Source organism: Syzygium oleosum, unplaced genomic scaffold (genome assembly GCF_021117445.2).
Source record: "Syzygium oleosum isolate NSW1041296 unplaced genomic scaffold, Sole_v2.1 Sole_v2.10, whole genome shotgun sequence".
Lineage (NCBI taxonomy): Eukaryota > Viridiplantae > Streptophyta > Magnoliopsida > Myrtales > Myrtaceae > Syzygium > Syzygium oleosum.
This window is the reverse complement of record NW_026607494.1, coordinates 12,334,427-12,355,034: the sequence shown is the minus strand read 5'-3', so window position 1 is coordinate 12,355,034 and position 20,608 is coordinate 12,334,427. Positions and strand designations below refer to the sequence as shown.

At 39.1% G+C, this 20,608-nt stretch overlaps 1 pseudogene; it reads left to right on the top strand.

Annotated features, from left to right (window-relative positions):
* The window catches only part of LOC115679886 (protein ACCELERATED CELL DEATH 6-like), a 94,161-nt pseudogene that overhangs the window by 47,056 nt on the left and 26,497 nt on the right, over positions 1-20,608 (top strand).

Sequence of the window (20,608 nt, the reverse complement as noted above, 5' to 3'; positions counted from 1 at the left end):
ACTTAACAGGCGAAGAATTGCATGCAGCCCATACATATATTTTACTGAACTGCCCAGAAGTCGAGCCATTCTTCGAGTAAGTGTAAATTTGCAAATATATGTATTGTGTGTCAAATATTTGCTAATATATAAATGGTATTTATTACTAGGATTTTCCAAACTTCAATGTATGGACTACCACCAAATGAGTTTGACCGTTTGTGCAATGAACAATTTGAAGCATGGTTCAAAACATACATAAGTTGCCTATGGACCAAAACCAAGTTATTAAATTTTATACATCATTTATTAAAATATATATTATTGACTTTGTGTGTGTAACCTTAGGTTCACAGTAATCATGATGAACTTGGAGAGCAAGGATTGCTATATCATCTGTCATGGAGTCCACAGTTAAGAGTACGAAGTTGGCCAGCATATTTCATAAATGGATATAATTTTCACACTCAAGAATATGGAATGGGAAAAGCCACAATGAATAGTGATGTGTCTGTTCGGTCATCCAATGGTGGCAGTTCAAAAGATGATTTTTATGGCTTATTGGATGAAATCATAGAGATAGAGTACCCTGGACCTTTAATGATGCGGGTTGTGTTATTTAAGTGTAGGTGGTTCGACCCCGTCAAAGGAATGAAGGTGCATACGAAGTTTAATTTGGTTGAAATAAATCACAAGAAAAGGTATATGAAATATGAACTATTTATCTTGGCACAACAAGCAATTCAAGTATGTTATACATCATATCCTAGTTTGAAATGTGACAAAGCTGATTGGTGGGCTGTATGTAAAATCAAAGCACGGAGAAAAATCGAGGAGCACTGGAAGGATAAAGCCTATCAACAAGAGTAAGTTTGTAACACTGTTGAAATTGAGAAATATAACATTCCAACATTACGAGATCCATGTGGAGCAATGATAGATGTGGATCCAACTGAAATTTGCGAATTAAATGTACAATATGGTTCAGAATCTGATTTTGAGACAGACGATGAAGATGATGCTCATGAAGAAGATGAAGATCAAGATTAAGACGAGGACGAAGAAGCAAATCAAGATGAAGACGAAGACGAAGATTAAAATTTTTGTGACAAAACACTAATGATGTGTAATTATTATTGCGTAATTATTATTATTGATATTGTTATTATCATTATTGTTGTTGTCGATTATTCTTATTAATGTAATTGATCGTCGGAAAATTCACTGCAATTTTTCGAATCCGTCGCAAATTTGCGACGGATTCGAAAATGTCCTTTATTTTTGGAATCCGAAATAAATTCGCCGGAAATTTGCGATGGAAAAATAATTCCATCGTAAATTTGCGACGGAAAAATATTGTCCGTCGCAAATTTGCGATGGACAGATATCGTCAGTGGCAAATTTGCGAAGGACAGATATTGTCCGTCTCAAACGGAAAAAAAAAATTCCGTCCCAAATTTGCGACGGATAGATATGATCCGTCGCAAATTTGCGACGGACAAATATCGTCCGTCGCAAATTTGGGACGGAAAAAAATTCCGTCCAAAAATTGCAACGGAAAAATATTGTCCGTCGCAAATTTGAGATGGAAAAAAAATTTCGTCCCAAATTTGTGACGGAAAAATATTGTCTGTCGCAAATTTACGACGGACAATAATTCCGTCGTAAATTTGCGACGGACAGATATGGTCTGTCGCAAATTTGCGACGGACAGATATGGTCCGTTGCAAATTTGCGACGGAAAAATATTGTCCGTCGCAAATTTGGGACGGACAAATATCGTCCGTCGCAAATTTGGGACGGAAAAAAATTCCGTCCCAAAATTGCGACGGAAAAATATTGTCCGTCGCAAATTTACGACGGAAAAATATTGTCCGTCGCAAATTTGCGACGGACGATATCTCTCAGTTGCAAATTTGCGACGGACAGAGATTGTCGATCGCAAATTTGCGACGGATTTTTTTGTCCGTCGTAAATTTGCGACGGACAATATTTTTCCGTTGCAATCTGTCCGTCGCAAATTTGCGACGGATTCGAAAATGCCCTTTATTTTTTGGAATCCGTCGCAAATTTGCGGCGGATCCTTTATTTTTGAAATGCGTCGCAAATTTGCGACGAATTCAAAAATGCCCTTTATTTTTTGAATCCGTCGCAAATTTGCGGCGGATCCTTTATTTTTGAAATGCCCTTTATTTTTCCGTCGCAAATTTGCGATGGATTTTTTTTCCATCGCAAAATCCGTCGCAATCACATTTGCGCGTGTTTCAAATTTTTTCGCTCGTCTCTCTCTCTCTCTCTCCCCCTACCAGCGCACATGCACCCCCGGTCACGTCCCTTCTTTCTTTTGTCAGACTTTCCCTTCTTCTTCTTTTTTTTCTTTTCCTCTTTCTCTTCTTCTTCTTCTTCTTCCCGTTGTCGTCGCCGAGTCCGCCAGCCCACCGTCGCCCTTGTCGCCTCCGCGCCTGATAGCTCGCAGTTGCCTTCGCCATCCCCGCCGTCGCCGTCGTCGACTGCCCGCGCGTGTGCTCACCGCTTGCCAGGCCGAGCTCGCCGCCGCCCAGCTCGCCTGCGCGCCTCGCAGCCCCCAGCAGCCCACTAACGCCGTCGCCGCCCGCCCGCCGCCGACGTTGTCGCCGCCCGGCCCGCCGCCTTCGACGCCGTCGCCCGAGCTCATAGCGCCGCCGCCCAATAGCCGCCCGACGCCGCTCGACGTCGTCGTCGCCCAGCCGCCACCCGAAGACGTCGCCGCCCAGCCGCCGCCCGACACTGTCGCCGCCCAGCTCCACCGTCGTTAGCCCGGCCGTGGCCGAGCGCCTGGTCGACTAGCCACCACTTGGGCCCGCGCCGAGCCCGACACTGGCCGATCACCCAAAATATTATTATTGTTTGGTTTTTCTTGGCCTTGAACCAAGTGAGCGACTCCCTAAACCCTACATAGTATAATGAGTATTAATCGGACTTGTTTAGGGATTGTTTAGTGTCGGATTGGTTGGCTAAGTTAAGGGCCGATTTTAGGATTGCATGTGACTTTGATCGATGTTCGCCTAGTTAATTTGTCGATTATGTCGCCGATTAAGCGTTCAATGACGATCGTATGGTTGATTAAGAATTTTTTCAGAAAATGCATTAAAATTGAAAAATTCTAGAAAAATTCATAAAAAAATTCCAGAAAATTAAAAAAAGTCAGATTTTGGTAAAATATCAAATTTGGTGAATTTTTTTTTAAAATAAAAAAAAACCAAAATTTCAAAATATCACAAAATGGCTAAAAATAACTGTGCCCACCCACTTTGAGTGAAATTTAATTTTTTTTAGGTGCCCAAAAAAATTACAAAATAATAATAAAATTTAAAAATTTAAAAATTTCACAGAATGGCTTAGAATACCTGTGGTCATCCACTTTGAGTGAAATTTAAATTTTTTTAGGTGGCCAAAAAAAATTAAAAAATTAAAAAATTTCAAAACTTCACAGAAATGGCTTATAATACCTGTGGCCACCCACTTTTAGTGAAATTTAAATTTTTTCAGGTGCCCAAAAAAATTAAAAAATTAAAAAATTAAAAAATTTCAGAACTTTACAGAATGGCTTAGAATACCTGTGGCCACCCACTTTTAGTGAAATTTAAATTTTTTTAGGTGCCCAAAAAAATTAAAAAATTAAAAATTCAAAACTTTACAGAATGGCTTAGAATACCTGTGGCCACCCACTTTGAGTGAAATTTAAATTTTTGTAGGTGCCCAAAAAAATTAAAAAATAAAAATAAAAATTTCATAACTACACAGAATAGCTTAGAATACCTGTGGCCACCCACTTTTAGTGAAATTTAAATTTTTTTAGATGCCAAAAAAAATTAAAAAAATCAAAAATTTCAAAACTTCACAGAATGGCTTCTAATACCTATGGCCACCCACTTTGAGTGAAATTTAAATTTTTTTAGGTGCCCAAAAAAGTTCAAAAATAAAAAAAAATTCAAAATTTCAAAACTTTACAAAATGGCTTACAATATCTGTGGCCACTCACTTTGAGTGAAATTTAAATTTTTTTAGGTCCCCATAAAAAATTAAAATTTTCAAAAATTTCAAAACTTCACAAAATGGCTTAGAATACTTGTGGCCACCCATTTTTAGGCTGAAAATTTTTTTTACGTGCCCAAAAAAAATTTAAAAAATCCAAAATTTCAAAACTTTACAGAATGGCTTATAATACCTTTAGCCTCCCAGTTTGAGTAAAATTTAAATTTTTTTAAGTGTAAAAAAATTCAACAAATCAAAACAGAGTTCTGTTCCAGAAAATCAATTTCGGGAGCAGAATTAGTCATGTTTTACCGAACAGATTTCTCCTTCAAAATTCAATTTCTGGCAAGAATGCGAAAAATCAATTTCTGGCAACAATTTGATTTCTGGAGCAGAATGATTACCATTCGCACCCTTAGTTGTTTAATGCCAATCGTATGGTTAATTAGGTTAATCGTGTGGTTGATTTGCTTAATTGTGGCTGATTGATTAACTATGGCCTGATCGTGTGGGTTGATTGATGATCGTGTGGCCGAGAACGAAGATCATATGGCTGAAATTGATGTTTCATGGTTGATCTTGTACTTGATGAATTATCGTGTGGTTTGAAAGTGGATCGTGTGGTTAATTATGGCTATTGCCGGCTTAGCATGGCATATCGTGCTCATATATTGATGTTTGATATCAAAATAAGTGCGATTCATAGTATATTTGTTCATAGGAAATTGCACGTCATAAACACTCGGCATTGGCTAATTAAAAGGAAACATTTTCTGCTTCTAAAACAAAATGGTAAACTTCGTCATGTACGTCATTATGTGTCCGTAATACGTGTTCATATTTTTTTACGTATTTGTCTAACCTTCCTACTTGTCAGTATAAACGTGGAGGTCACATGCATAGAAGACCAGCCCCTTCCTCGTCCTCGTCCCCGTCCCTTTCCTCTTCCCCTGTCCTTTCATCTAACCCTCAACCACTATATGCTGATGGACAATATGGACACGTTGGCCCTTCCTCCAACACTCAAGAACATGTTAGGGGACTTGGCCACATGCGAACTGAATCTCCTCCAGTTCCATCTCCTTTAGCTCCCTCTCCTTCCGTTCCACCTTATTATTCAACGCAACAATCGAATAATGACGGAAACACAGGTGAAGAAGATAACCGATTCATGATATGCCTATTTAGAGATTCGTAAGTACTTCATTTTTTTTAGTATATGTAATATTTATGGTTTTAGATATGGATGTCAACTGAATTGTCGATGTTGCACAATATCCGTATGTTTGCAGATTCACGGATGCTCCGTTTGTTGTGAGGGAACTGAATAAAATAGTCAAAAACTATTGGATGGGGCAGTATATTAATTACAGAAGTGCTCCACAAGAAGTGAAAGATTTGTGATGGAATGAGTTCAAGGTAAGTTTTAGATATTCTATTTTCTCACCAACTAAGTTCGGTGTAGTATATTGATGGTTAAGAATGATGTAAAGGGACCAGAACAACTCTTTAGTTTTCGGTACTAAAGGGACCAGATATTTTCCCCGAGATGAACTTTACAAAATCTATCACCGAATTATCTGGTGCATGGTAATGGATATGTGACCATCATAATAACTTTCAGTTTTTTTTGTATTGATTGCAGCGAAAGTTCAGGTGGGATGAAGAGGAAGAGAATGAAGTGAGAAGAATTTTTCATAAGAAAGTCGGTGATCACATACGAAATGTGATGAATAGAGCGAAGATCAAGCAAGTGAAGCCGGCTTTCATTACAGCTGACAATTGGACAGAAATTAACAGAATTTGGGAAACTGAAAAGAGTCAGCAAATCAGCGAGCAGAATAAAAAGAATCGATCTTCTAGTTCTAGTGAAGGGTCTGCCACATATGCTGGGGGCTCTATCAACAGTGGGGAGCATCGCAAACGAATGGTAAGTCTGTTAAATAAGTTATAAGTTAATTTAATTCAATTACTCATGTTTACATTTTGTAGGCACATGAATTGGGGACGAAACCGACATTTGCAGCTACATTTGAACGCACATTTCAAAAGAAAGATAAGACATGGACTGGCGATCGAGCAAAAGCTATTAAGGTATGTAAGGTTATACTTTGGACTTTATGGAAACTAGAATGAAAATCGTGAATGCTTTTAATATTTATGGTAGATATATATATATATATATATATGAAGAAGTTATTTTATTTTCATCTATAATGTTAATGTAGGAAAAATATGATGAACTTTTAATGAGCAATGCTAGTGGTGGTGATGGTGTTGCTGCGTCTGAGCCATCAGTTGACAGTATGGTATTATGGGTGGAGGCAACGGGTGGGATGAAAAAAGAAAAAAATATTTGGAATGGGATCCTTGTCAAGGATATACATGCCGAATCATGCTGCAACTTCATCATCCAATGCGACTGGTCAAAGGAGGACATGACATGACGAGCAATTGACCCAAGAATTGAACCAACTGAAAAATATACTTGTAGAGAAGGACGAAGAAATAAATGATTTGAAACAACAAATGCAAATCGTTATGCGACACCTCAACCTCAATCGCGATGAGGTTCCTCCTGTACCTCCCGCCAATCCAATAGGTGATGGGCACAATGATGAGCAACACAATGATGCTGAGATTGCTGATGATGATGATGATTTTCTTGGTCCTTTCTAGTTAAAATTCCCAAAATCGGGGGTAAGCTTGCTTCACAATCTTTTATGACATAAGTGCAGTTTCACCTAATATGTTCCTGCCCTACAATTACTTTTTGTGCACAACTTTCTTACAACTAGGTTCTTTGCTTGCGAAAAACTAAAAATTTAGAGATCCCAGGATGACATGCTTGTTAAAAAAAATCATGATATTTGAACATTGTATAAAATACATGCCTTAATTGACTTTGAGTCCTCTCTTCTTGGGAATTGGTGTTGGTAATTCACCTCTCTAAGTCATTAAACTGTTGAATGCTATTTGGACAAGGATATAATTTTTCCTAGGTGACAGAAATACGGTTTACAAGGGTGAAAAAACTACAGTGGATGTCAAAGTTGACTCATATTCATATGTAAGAACATTGATGTTCGTCCTGAAACGCTTTTTTGTTAGCCCTCTTACTTATTTTTTTATACCTAGTTCCACATCCATGCATAAACGCTTCTTTTATACTCTGGACTGATTGAATATCTTTATTTATGTATCCACATTTCATCAGGTGTCGACAAAAGTGACTGCTTTTGGTGTCCTGCCGAGTACTAAAGCTGCCCAATCTTGTGTCTGGTTTGTCAATTTTTCGTTTTTTAAGCAGAATCTATGGTTGTCCCGCCTCCTATGAATGTTCTGAATGTATTATAAGATTGGATATCAAATAGCATCATGTCGGACTTTGCAACTTTGTATTTATCATTATTTTCTACGGACTAGCATCTTTCCTTCAGTTATATTTTTCAATTATATGGCATTGTATCTGGTTTGTTCGATTTCTGTTTCTGAAGCGGAATCTATGGTTGTCTCGTGTCCTTTGATTGTTTTGAATGTATTACATGATGTTCATTAATGCATAGCTATTGATATGGATAAGATTTGATGGCCCAAATGGTGTAAAATTTGCGACGAATATTTAGAGACGAATTTTGCGACCATTACAGTTCGTGGCTAATTTGCGATGAATAAGTAGCGACGAATCAAGTTCGCGGCTAACTTGCGACGAATACATTTTGCGACGAATTTTGCGACGAATAAAGTTCGTGGCTAATTTTGCGACGAATATAGTTTGTGGCTAAATTTGCGACGAATAAAGTTCGTGGCTAATTTGCGACGAATTATTTGCGATGAATTTTGCGACGAATTATTTGCGACGAATTTTGTGATGGATATAGTTCGTGGCTAATTTGCGACGAATTTTGCGACGAAATGTGCGACTAAATTTGCGACGAAATTTGTGACTAAATTTGCGATGAAATTTGCGACGAATTTTGTGACAAATAAAGTTCGTGGCTAAATTTGCGACGAATTTTGCGACAGATAGTGTTCGTGGCTAATTTGCGACGAATTTTTTTCCGTCGCAAAATTTTGCAACGACCTATTAGCGACGGAATTTTTTCCGTCGCTAATTTCGTCGCAAATTCGATTTGCGACAAATTTTGCCAAATTTTTCGTCGCAAAATTCGTCGCTAATCCCTTATTTTTTTGTAGTGAGTCTACTGTGAGATTAATAACATGTTTTAGACCACAAAAAAATAAATAACGAATAATTAGAAATTGTTATAGGGTTCATTCCTTTAAAGATTTGTGGCTCACAACATGTTATTAATCTCATAGTGACCCAAAGACTGTTATACTAATAAAGCCCAAAATATAATTTGACGAATGGGAGGTATGTAAATGGGCCTCTTACAGGAGCCTTCTCCTCCATCTTCAGTGCCTGTCTATTTACCTATACCGGCTGTTTCTTCTCCGTCAAACATGACTCGTCGGAGAAATCATGTCATCAAAACCGTGTAGAAACGAAGACTTTTAGCCCTTTCCTTCCCTCCAAATGATGAATTGGGGCTAAATTCAATTCAAACCCTAAACCTAATCCTAAATTAGTTCCAACGGCAGCAAGTTTTTTTCCAGCAAGTGCCGTTAAAGGATGCCCTTGGAGCGAAGGTGCTGAAGGCAGCACCGCTACCGATCCCAGGTATTCTAGTGGGCATTGGACCGGTATTTTAGGTATTGACAAAGGAGCTAGGTGCTGCACTCGGGGTCGTGGTTAAGGTGTGCAGGGGACTCGTGACGATGTCCTTCCTTTCGATTTCACTAATGGCCATGGAGAAGAAAGCTGGGTTAAGGTTAGGATTGGAATTGCATTTAACCCCAATTTGTTAATTTGGCGTAAGAAAGTGCCAAACGACATTGCTCCTAAATTGTTTTGATTACATCATTTCCCTGCAAGCCACGTTGGTGACCGACATCATAAAAGTGAACATTTTTTTTCAAAATTATGACATTCAAATGATTGAATGAAAAGTTATAACATCAAAGGAAGCATCTTACAAAAGTTATACCACTTGTAATGTCATTTTCTCAATGTCTTTATATCAGTATGTGTATCGCAGGGCCTCACCATTGCAATTTAAAACTTTATTAGTCCCTATGTACTTGCTAACTATATTAAACAACAGAGTTGTCCTTGAACTATATATAAATATGTAACATGTGTGTGTATTTTGCTTGATTAATGGGAATTCATCTTTTGTAACTGAAAAATTGTGCTTTAGTGATGATACATTGCGTAAGAGCCTAGCCGAAAACATATAAAAGGACCATCATGGTACTTTTTTCGAGTTATAGACATTCTGTTTTTCCCCCCTTAAAAGGACATCTTTTTTACTTCACCAGCAAACAATTAGATTATATTCATAAATGGTCTAAAACCTTTAAATGACAATCTTTTAACATTTATCTTTTTTAACAATTAAACCGTTTGATGTAAGTAAAGTTAATTTCTAATAGCTAAAAATATAAAAAGAAGGAAAAAAGGATCAAAGTTGACATTACTTTCTAACATATACTTATCGTAAGATTTACGGAAGAAGGAAAGATACTATGAGTTCGTTTCAAAGAAAATGAGTAATTTGGAAAACATTTTTCAAAAAATAATCTCTTATATCATTTAGAAAATTAATTGAATGTAAATTTTTTCATTGCCCACGAAAATAGTTAGGCATAAATTGTTATTGATGATGAAAATTTTTCCATTAACTAATTTTTCTAAACGATATAAGCAATTATTTTTCGGAAATTCTTTTTTCAATCACTCATTTTTCGCGAAACGAATGCACCCCTTGATCAAAAGTCCAGATCTGTCCCTAATTGTAATGTACCCTGTAGTGTTGATTCTAGACAAATTTGATTCCTTAAAAAATAAAAGTTAAAGAAGCCTATAATTTTGAATTTAGTCATTACAAATAAAAAAATACAAAATAATTATAGTGGGACTGTGGGAGTCCTAAAAGTTGGCATAATAATGTATTTGAGTCTTAAAATTTTTATTTTGATTTAGTCCTTCTATTAACTCATTTAGGATTTAGTGAAGAAAAATTTACGTGTCATTTCTGTTAACTATCATGTAAGATTAACAATAGGATAAACAAAGCCATATGAAATTTTTTGTCCACATAAAACTGACAAAATTAACAGAAGAACTCAGGTACATTGAGGGTGCAAGTGTTTTTGCTTAAGGGTTAATACCACGAAAAATCCTAAACTGGTACACCTATGATAAATTTATCCCAAACTAATTTTTTGACCACCCAAAGCCTCCAAATTGGTAGACATATGACAAATTTACCCAAAACTAATTTTTTTACCATTAAAAAGTCCAAACCGTTACATTTGTGACAAATTTACCTTCTATTAGTTTCCGTTAAATTAGATTAATACCACAAAAAAATCACAAACTGGTACACCTATGACAAATGGAGAGAAAAACCCCAAATTGGTATACCCGTCAACTGCCACGTATCATCCAACTTAGCAATTTGACAATAAAATTGAACGGAAACTAACAACGGGTAAATTTGTTACAGGTGTTGTGACATTCCGAATTTCGACCCATTTTTTGGATTTATAAAACGTGTATTTCGTCAGTGTGCTTATAGTAAAATCTCGCATAGAAATGATCACTCTCGGGTTATTTTTAAATTTGAGATTTCGCTATAATCGCATTTGATCGAATTTGACCGTTATTTAGAGCTCGAATTTTGGTGTCAAATTTTTTGGAGTTCCGGGACGAATTTAATTGGACGGTGTCAATATTGTTGTGGCTAGCCTCGATATTGCCCGGGATATGTGAAAAGTGAAATTTTGACCGGATGCGAATTTGGACTAGTAGACCTCCCTCGTAGTGTGTTTTATTTGAATTCTTTTGGCCCTTTTTCCTAATTATTATTTAGGATTTTCGTGGACTGTTAGATCGATTTTGGGTTTGAATGTGGGCCGTTGGATCGCACAATTATTGCGTTGACTTTTGTTCTCTTCTCTCTCTCTCTCTCTCTCTCTCTCTCTCTCTCTCTCTGCCGCGTCCCCTCCGCACACGTTCCCCCCCTCCCCCCCCCCACCATCACGCACACGTCCCCTCCCCCTGACAGACCCAACCCTTTCTCCTTCTCTCTCTTCCTTTTTCTTCTTCCCTGGTTTTTCGGCCGACTGGTTCTGCTTCTGCTTCTGCTCGCCTGACCAGTCGCCGCCGACCGCCCATCGCCATCCGCCTCGCGCCACCGTCGCCCGACAGAGCCGCACCGCCGCTCGTCGCCCGCGACCGCCAGTCGCCGGCCCTGCCCGCACTGCACGCGAGCATCAGCTCGCCGCTGCGTCCGCCGCGGCCCCGCGTTGCCCATCCGTCCGCGGGCCTGTCCTCTGTCACCTAGCTACCTGCGATGCCGCTTCCGGCCGCTGCGTGACCTTCCTTTTCCCCTTGTTTTTCTTTCCCCGGTGCCTTTCCCTGTTTCGGGCCCCCAGCTTCGCCGCCGCCGTGTGCCGCCGTTCCGGCCGCCGCCGATCCGCCTCCACCACCCGACCTCTCCCCTCAGCCACCTCCACCGCCCAGCTACCCCCTTTGTCCGCCACCACCTCCCTTTCCCCTGCTTTTTCCTTCCTCCCCGACGCCTCCCTTGTTTTGAGCTCTCCCCGGCTCCGCCTCGTCCAGGTGCTGCACGCCGCCATTTCGGCCGCCGCCGCTGCTCCGTCCGCCACCACCCAGCAACCCTGCTCGACCACTTGCAGCCGCCGTGCTCGCTTGGATAGCCAGCGCCGCCCTAGCTCAGCCTTGGCCGGACTGTCCCGGCTGTGGCCAAGCCTCCGCCATCGCCTAGCTGACCTCCGGCCGTGAGCCCAGCAGACGCCCCTGCTTCAGTCCCCTGTCCGCTTCCTCTCCCGTGTGGCAGCCACTCGTTCGTCGCCGCCGTGAGCTGCCACGGGTCCGCCGGAGTCACGGCTGTGGCGACGCTGCTGCTGCTCCATTCCGGCAGTCTTGCTGCCCTCTACGCTTGACCGTTCTCGCTTAGGCCCGAGGTAAGCGACACTCTAAACTTCGCCTAGGACTTCGGGTATTGTCGGACTTGTTTAGGAGCAATTAGAAGTGGATCTATGGCCGATTAGGGATTGTTTTGTGTGCTAATCGTGGGCTGGTGGGGGCTAGTTCGTAGGTGGGAATGTTGATCTTTCATATGTTGCTATAGCGGTCTGAATAGTGGTGTTGTGTGTGCTGTGGTAGGGCTATTTGATGGTAGGAATTGTGCTTAATCGTTGGCGAGTTGTTGAACCGAAGGGTGTCGTGTTTGAGGAAGAATTGGGGGCTGATTTGGGGTGGTTTATGACTGTTTTTTAGGCCGACTGATGCTGGAAAATTGCGTGGTGTTTAATGATCGTTTGCGTGTAATTCAATGCTCGACTGGCGGTTGTTAGTGCTTGTTGAGTTGGGCTGACATTGATGAGTTTGTGACTTGGTTTGCGATCTAAATCGTGATGTTATGTGGGTTATGTCGTGGCGGAATCGTTGTTGCTCTTGTGCTCGAGTTTAGAGCTTGTCTTCGAGTTAAATGTGCTTGGTTGTGAGTTGGAATTGTTGGCCTAGGTGGGGCCGAGCAAGCTTGGCGAATTGTGACTTGAATTGTTGAAAGCGTGATCAATTTATAGTACGTGTGGGTTGATTTGATTCAATGGCGAATTGTATTGTGGTTGTTTGGAAATGGTTGTGTGATATTTGATTACGTGAAAGACATGGAAATTGAATGAATGCATTATGTGGCACATGTGCTTGGCTGTGGAAGGCAGGATAGACCTGAGGCGTGTTTACGCGGGTCATTGGACAAAGCCTGGATTGATCGGAGGGCTGCCAACCTGAGGCGTGGTTATGCGGGTGTGGCGAGAAAGGCAAGAAAAGACCTGAGGCATGTTTACGCTGGTCATTGGAAAGAAAGTTGGACCTAAGGCGTGTTTACGTGGGTCATCGGAAAGTGAGAATGGGCTCGAGGCGTGTCTACGCGGGCTGTGAGAATGAGCCTGAGGCGTGTTGACGCGGGCTGTGAGAATGAGCCTGAGGCGTGTTGACGCGGGCTGTGAGAATGGGCCTAAGGCGTGTTGACGTGGGCTGTGGGAAAGGACCTGAGGCGTGTTTACGCGGGTCGTGGATAGTTGAATGGACATGCATGTGGAATGTGCTCGATTGAATTGGGTGAACGCACGTGTGTTTGGTGCTCGAGTGATTGTAATGTATTCTTGGAATATTATTGCTTATAGTGAGTTGACTAATATGCAGAGTTGGCGAATGATTAGAAGCGAGGTAAGTATGTTTATGTGATTTCTAGTACGTCGATGGTTAGATTGCATGTTGAGACTTGTCTGGGTACGCATTGGCCTAGGTAGGGTTTAGGTTGTCTGCTTATTGAGATTTATCTCATCCCCCATTGTTAAACATTTTCAGGTTTGGAGTGATGGATAGTCGTCACGTGCGGTTCAGAGACCGGGAGTGACCTTGGGCATTTGATGCTTTGCTTCATCTTTGGATGCCCCTTTTGTATAGTGGAGTAGGCTATCCAACCACCGCCCCTTTTTATGATTGTAGTTTATTCGTTAGTAGCCTGGGTTGTTACGGCGTAAATGAAATTATTGTTTTGTGCTATCTCTCTGTCATTACTTTATGTCTGGGTTATTTTATTTCCGCTTCCGCTTGCGTTTATCTTCGCGTGTTTCGTTTGGGTCGGCGACGCGTCCTGGGACGTCGCGTTCAATACAACCTTCGAGGGGTGTCGCGAGTCCGTTGGGGTTCGGGGCGTGACAGGTGTACCAGTTTGGAGTTTTTGGTGGTCAAAAAATTAGTTTGTAGTAAATTTATTACGGGTCTACCAGTTTTGGGTTTTTTGTGGTGTTAACCTTTTGCTTAAATGGACAAAGTAAAAGTTTTAGGATTCAAATACATTATTGTGAGAATTTTTAGAACTCGCTAACTGTCTCAATTTGAATTTCAAAAGAAGTTATTCTATTAGTAAAATAAAAAGTTTTAAAAAGAAGAGAGAAATGGGTCGGAGAGGTGGTCGGCCACAATAGATATTGCCACCTGACCCCAGGGGTGATCGGCTTCAAAGTGGGTCAGTTTCCACTCTGGAATTTGGAACCGGATCAATAAGGTCGATTCCCAGTTTATGGAATCAGGAACTGGCCCACTTAGTCTTGGAACCACCGGTAATTTCTTTCTTTTCTTTTTTTCTATTCCTTGCAAGACTGTAAGTGTGTTTCTTCTCTATGCAAATATGAACTTTGTTTTTATACAAGTTACAAATCTTTTGCACGTAGTTATCATATCAATGTCTACATATCACAGGTCAAGTTAAAACACTGATCTTCGTGAGGACATGTAACAAGATTCTCCGCAGTCCTTTACCGCAATGCATTTATATCACCCAAAAATTTGCTCAAGAAGGGAAGCAAGAAAGAATCTTTCAGGCTTGAGAAAATGTAACTCCCACTTTTGCAAACGCCAATCATCTTTAAGAAATATTTTGTCATAATAAAAATTATAACAAAAAAAAAATATGGGTCCAGTCTAGTTGGTTCGATCCACACCCAAAACTAGAAACCAGACCTGAAACTGGGAGCCAAACTTATTATAACCGGTTCCGAATTTTAGGAATAGGAAACTGCCTAAAATTGGTCGGTTCGATTTGGTCCCCAATTCGGTCCAATTCCAGTGCTCGCCCCTACCTAGCCCCCCTCCAACCAAGTGATCTGAGCGAGGGCGATGGCTCAAAGTGAGAGGGTACCTTCTCTGTGTTATACTCTTAACTACTCCATTCTCGTCATGCTTTTTTGTTGACAACTGAATTTTTTCTATAGAAAGTCCTTTGTTTATATTTATTTATTTTATTTCTCTAAATTTACAATTTTGAGATATTGGCAATTCGGGTTTCGAAACACGTTTTCTCGACAAAAAAATATAAGGCTTTTATTGATTTATTCATTTTATTGAGAGAAGAGAAATAAAAGTAAACAATGATTTTCCATGTCATCGCGTGATTTGAGACTCTAGCGAGTGTCATGATCTACCCAGTTAATTCAATCAGCCAGTATTGAATCTCCACCCGTGCTGTAGTCGTGGTCCATTTTATTCGAGGAGTCTATTTGGGGTTTTATCAAGTTTGTTTTTTTTTTCTCCTACTTTTATTTGATTTTGATTTTAATTTTATAACCTTCCATAGATGGATTGATCTCTTCCCTCATTTAAGATCCACTTTCTCCACATAAAACTCTAGCTGATAATTTTATCTACGTGAATATTTATATTAGAGTTAATACCACGAAATATTCTAAATTGATACAATTGTGACAAATTTACCCAAAACTAATTTTTTGACCACAAAAAATCCTAAACTTGTACATATATGACAAATTTACCCCAAACTAATTTTTTGACTACCAAAAATCGTAAATTAGTATACTTGTGACAAATTTACCATGAGGAATCAAAAATTGGTAAACATGTGACAAACGGAAGGGCAAAACCTCAAACTAGTACATCTGTCAATTGTCACGTATCATCCAACTTAATAATTTGACAGTAAAATTTAACGGAAACTAACGGAGAGTAAATTTGTCACAGGTATACCAATTTGAAGTTTTTTATGGTCAAAAAATTAGTTTGTGATAAATTTGTCATGGGGTACCATTTTAGCGTTTTTCGTGATATTAACCCTTTATATTATTATAATTTTCTGCATATTATTTCTCTTGCTGATACCAACATTTAGAATACCATAACAAATATAACCTTAAATCCGTGCAACACACGGTCATCTTGCTAATATGCATATAAAAATAACTAATAAGAAAAAAAACTTGGTGATGATATGCAGAACCAAAATTAAAGTTTACAAAAATATATCTACGTTAAAAATGTTGTTCATGCTCAAACTTTTGAGGATTCACAAATTTTCTCAAAACTAAATTTCTTGCAAATTTCTCTATGTGACAAAACTAAATATTTCAAGATGTGAAAACAAAAAATGAAAAAAGAAAATATAGTGCTTTCAATATGCATCGTAACATGAACTTTATTTTTTTTAAAAGAAATATGTGATGTTCCTGATTATGGTAGCTAAATCAAGCATAGAAATAGAATAACTAAAAAAGAAAGGAAAGTGAATAATTTTGGGATTTGCTACTTTAAAATGTTGATTGGATTATTACGGGTGATTTTATCTGCTCAGTAAAAAATTAAATGAATTTAGTTATATAATGAGTGAAAATGAAAATAGTCTCGCCCTTAATTAATTTAATTACATATGTGTCACTCTTTAATCTTGATATTGTGCCGATGGCACGGGAGAATGACCAAGTGGAGATGAAGGTATTGGAAGTCTTTCAATAATTGCAAAATTTTCAATCGAAACTTCTTGTGCATATGGTTCCCTAAATTATATACTTCTTTTATTCGAGTTGGTCCTTCTATTAAAGGAGACACTGACATGTCCATTAAATGATGATATGGCATGTCATGTGCCGTTCCGCGTGGAAATTATAGTACAAAATTTTTTTTTCGAAATTTTATAAACATAAAATTCCTAAACACATCTGAAAAAAAAAACCAACCAAACGGAAATTAATTTTGGAGAAATGCATCAGTCTCCATCTAATCCAATTTTGAACTGCATTTTGCCTGGAAGAATTCATTTCTGCATTAAACCAAATTAATTCGTGAAATTCATGAGAATACATTTGTCTCCTTGAAGTTTTGCTCGAAATGGAAACGATTGCATTAGCTCTCCTCGGTCCTCTGCACTCGCTCTGGGAGCTTATGGAGAAGACGGAGATGGTCCTCTTCGATCTTCAACAGGCCGCCTGTGAACACGCGACTCTCCGGTCCCTGAGCTTCGTGATGTCCACCACCTCACGGTCGACAGCCGCCACACTCTTCAAAATTTTCAGCATACAATATGACAGCGGGAAGAGTGTCAGAAATGCTCTAAACCTATCGCATTTGTGTTAATTTAGTCATAAACCTTTTAATTGTGTCAATTTAGTCCTAAACCTTTTGACATAGTGCCAATTTAGTCATTCCGGCTAATTTTGGCCGGATATTGCTAACGTGAACATTTTTAATAATATTTTAATGATTTTCGAACATTTTTCTTTTTTTATTTTTGTCTTTCTTTTTTTTTTCTCTCTCTCTCTCTTTTTCCCCGTCTTTCTTATGGCTAGCACGGCCATGGCCAACGAGGGCTGACCTTGCCTGAACAAAGGTGGCCCTCATCGGGGCGAGGGAGAGCGCCGACGAGGTCGACAGGCGACGCTAGCCTCGCCCAAGCGAGGGTGGCCTTGCTTGTGGCAACAAGGGTCACCCTTGCTTAGGTGAGGCCAGCACTCATCGGCCACCGGAAAGAGGAGCGAAAAAAAGAGAGAAAAAAAAAGAAAAAAATTGAAAATTATTAAAAAATGTCAATGTTTGCAATATCTGGCCAAAATTAGTCAGAAAGACTGAATTGACACTAGGTCAAAAGGTTTATGACTAAATTGGTACAATTAAAATATTAAAACTAAATTGGCACAATAACAATAAGTTTAGGACTTTTCCGACATTTTTCCCCTTCTGGCAGCTGCGAGTGCCACTGAGCCTTGCCACTCCAATAGGGAGGGCCATCCCCTCGCTGCAGATCTAAGCAAGGGTGGCGGCCTTCCCCGTCTGAGTGGCCAGGGCCGACGGCTCGCGGCTAACCTCTCCAGCAAGTCGCGAACCAACGAGGGCCAGCACCTTGCCGGCTCACTTGCCACACACACTTCTGCTCTCACATTGTTCTGTCGTTAGCAACGGAGGTGGTGGCGGCGAGGGCCGTGCCAACTTTGCCAGAGTCCAGCAAGGGACACTTGCCCCCTCACTGGTGCATTGGATGGCGGCAACACCGTCGCCTCGTAAACTGCACTATTCCTCCCTTTCTCCTTTATTTAATTTTTTTCAGACATTTATTTTTTCTAAAATTTCAAAAAATAATCATTTATACTACGACTAACGTGTCGCCTTAGCATTTAATGGGCACGTCAGCGTCTCTTTCATATTTTATTAATAAATAATCTAATTACACAATACAAAGTTAAAAGCCCTAATTGAATATTTTAGGGTTAATACCACGAAAAACCCCAAACTGGTACACCTATAACAAATTTACCTTGAACTATTTTTTTGACCACCAAAAACTCCAAATTGGTACATTTGTGATAATTTTACCCCGAACTAGTTTTTTGACCACCAAAAACCCAAAATTGGTACACCTGTGACAATTTTACCTCGAACTAATTTTTTGACCGCCAAAAATCCCAACTGGTACACCTGTGACAAATTTACCCACCGTTAGTTTCCGTTAAATTTTACTGTCAAATTGCTAAGTTTAATGACACGTGGTAATTGACAGGTGTACCGGGTTGGGATTTTACCCCTCTGTTTATCATAAGTTTACCAATTTGTGATTTTTTTATATTAATCCAATTTAACGGACACTAACGGAGGGTAAATTTATCACAAATGTACCAGTTTTGGGTTTTTGATAGTCAAAAAATTAGTTCGAGGTAAAATTATCATAGGTGTACCAGTTTAGGATTTTTGGTGGTAAAAAAATTAGTTCAGGGTAAAATTGTCACAAATGTACCAGTTTGGGGTTTTTGGTGGTAAAAAAAATAGTTCGGGATAAATTTGTCACATGTGTATCAGTTTATGGTCTTTTGTGGTGTTAACCCAATATTTTATAATATTTCAAGATTTTCCGACGTCATTATCTTTAGTTAATTTTTTTAGGAAAATAAATGTATTGGAAGTCCTAAAACTTATCATAAAAGTATAAATGAGTTCTAAAACTTTAAAAACATGCAATTAAATTCTAAAACTTGCCACAAAGTGTAATTGAGTTCTAAAACTTTCGAAAAGTGTAATCGACTCCTAAAACTCGTTGGTATAATCAAGTTCTAAAACTTTCAATACTATTGGAGCAACCAGCATCCGCCCGCAAGCAAGCACTCTCAAATCTCAATGTTAAAAACTGTACCCTGTTTTTATTTTCGTTGGGTATATTCCGCTTTTGATCTTTGAACAAGCGCTTTTTCTTCGATCAATTATTCGAAATTTTGTAATTTCTCTAATCAAATTCTTAAATTATCGTATTTTTTTAATCAAGTCCCCTCGATACTAAATCCGGTAATTGAAGCCGCGGCCTCGATTGTGGCCAGCAGGGATCCTAGTGCAGAAAACTCAAGCGGAGAGTCTACATTAAGAAATCTCACTACTTAAACTAATGTTCTGATATTTGACAAGAGTCGGAAGGACTTGATTAAAGAAATTAAAGTTTAAAGACTCGATTAGAAAATTAATTCAAGTTCAACGACAAAAGCTTTTTTTTTTTGTTCTTAATTTGTAAAGATCGAAACCTCAAATCAAACCAAACCAAATTATTTTACTCATTAAAACCAAACCAAACAGTAACAAAAGAGACCAGCACTTTACTCAAGTTTTCCAGTATCACCCTAAGAAAAATATTTAACTGTTTGTCTCATGAAAATTGAATAATTTTGAATTTTTTTTAAAAACGATTATTTGCACCGTTTGCAAAAATGAATAAATGATAAATATTTTTGTCGTCCATTAAAATGCTTACAAAAATGTTGAAACATAAATTATTATTAACAATGAAAACATTTTCCATTGATTAACTATTATGATCGTTTTTAGAAAAATATTATTCAAATCATTCATTTTTCGCGACACAAACAAAGCCTAAATCCCATTCCCAAATTGCGCAAACATATTAACTTGCGATTTATGAACCGTTTTCCAAAATAAGTTGCAGAAGTAATCCAATATAAAAAGACTCTTCCAAACATAAAACAAGTGTTGCTAATGGTCACATGGGCCCTTGCTGGTAAAGGGATTGGAAATTGAGGCCGAAAAAGTATTGGGTCCAAAGTTCGATCCCCGTGAACATCGCACCCAGAGGACTGAGACTATAAAAAAATGGTCACATGGGACCAGCATCGTACTCATGCCTCATAGCCAAAACAATGCATTCAAGGCTGGCTTTGTCAATAGGAAAATGAAAATGCAAAAAGGCAAAACTTGCGTGAGTATCCATACAATAGCTTCTACTACAATCTGAAGCATAACTCAACGAGCTATCTTAGTCATCTTTCTCTTCCTTGCTCATGTTAATTCAGCCTCAAAAGTCACAATAAGCAAAAACTCTCACCTTTCAGGTTTGCCTCCAAATAAAAGGGCACTGAAAGACTCTCCTCTCCTACCTTCTCATGCCAAACATAGAGAAGAAACCGACTTAGCCAGGCATTAGAGTGCCGAGATAAGAAAAAGCTCAGCCACGTTTTCTCGTACGGACCTCATGGTCGCGATAAATACCGAAGAAACCGAATGCTCTTCTGGCCTAGTTTTTATTCTTCTCGTCCTATTTCACAATCTCTCAGAGAATTTCAACAGAGCAACTGACATTGACGGCTGTGGATGCTCTTCAGCCTCGTGATCTCTTTCCTCCTTTTCCTCGCCTCTGCTGCTGCAAGTGCATCAGCTAGCTTCTTTCTGGTGTAT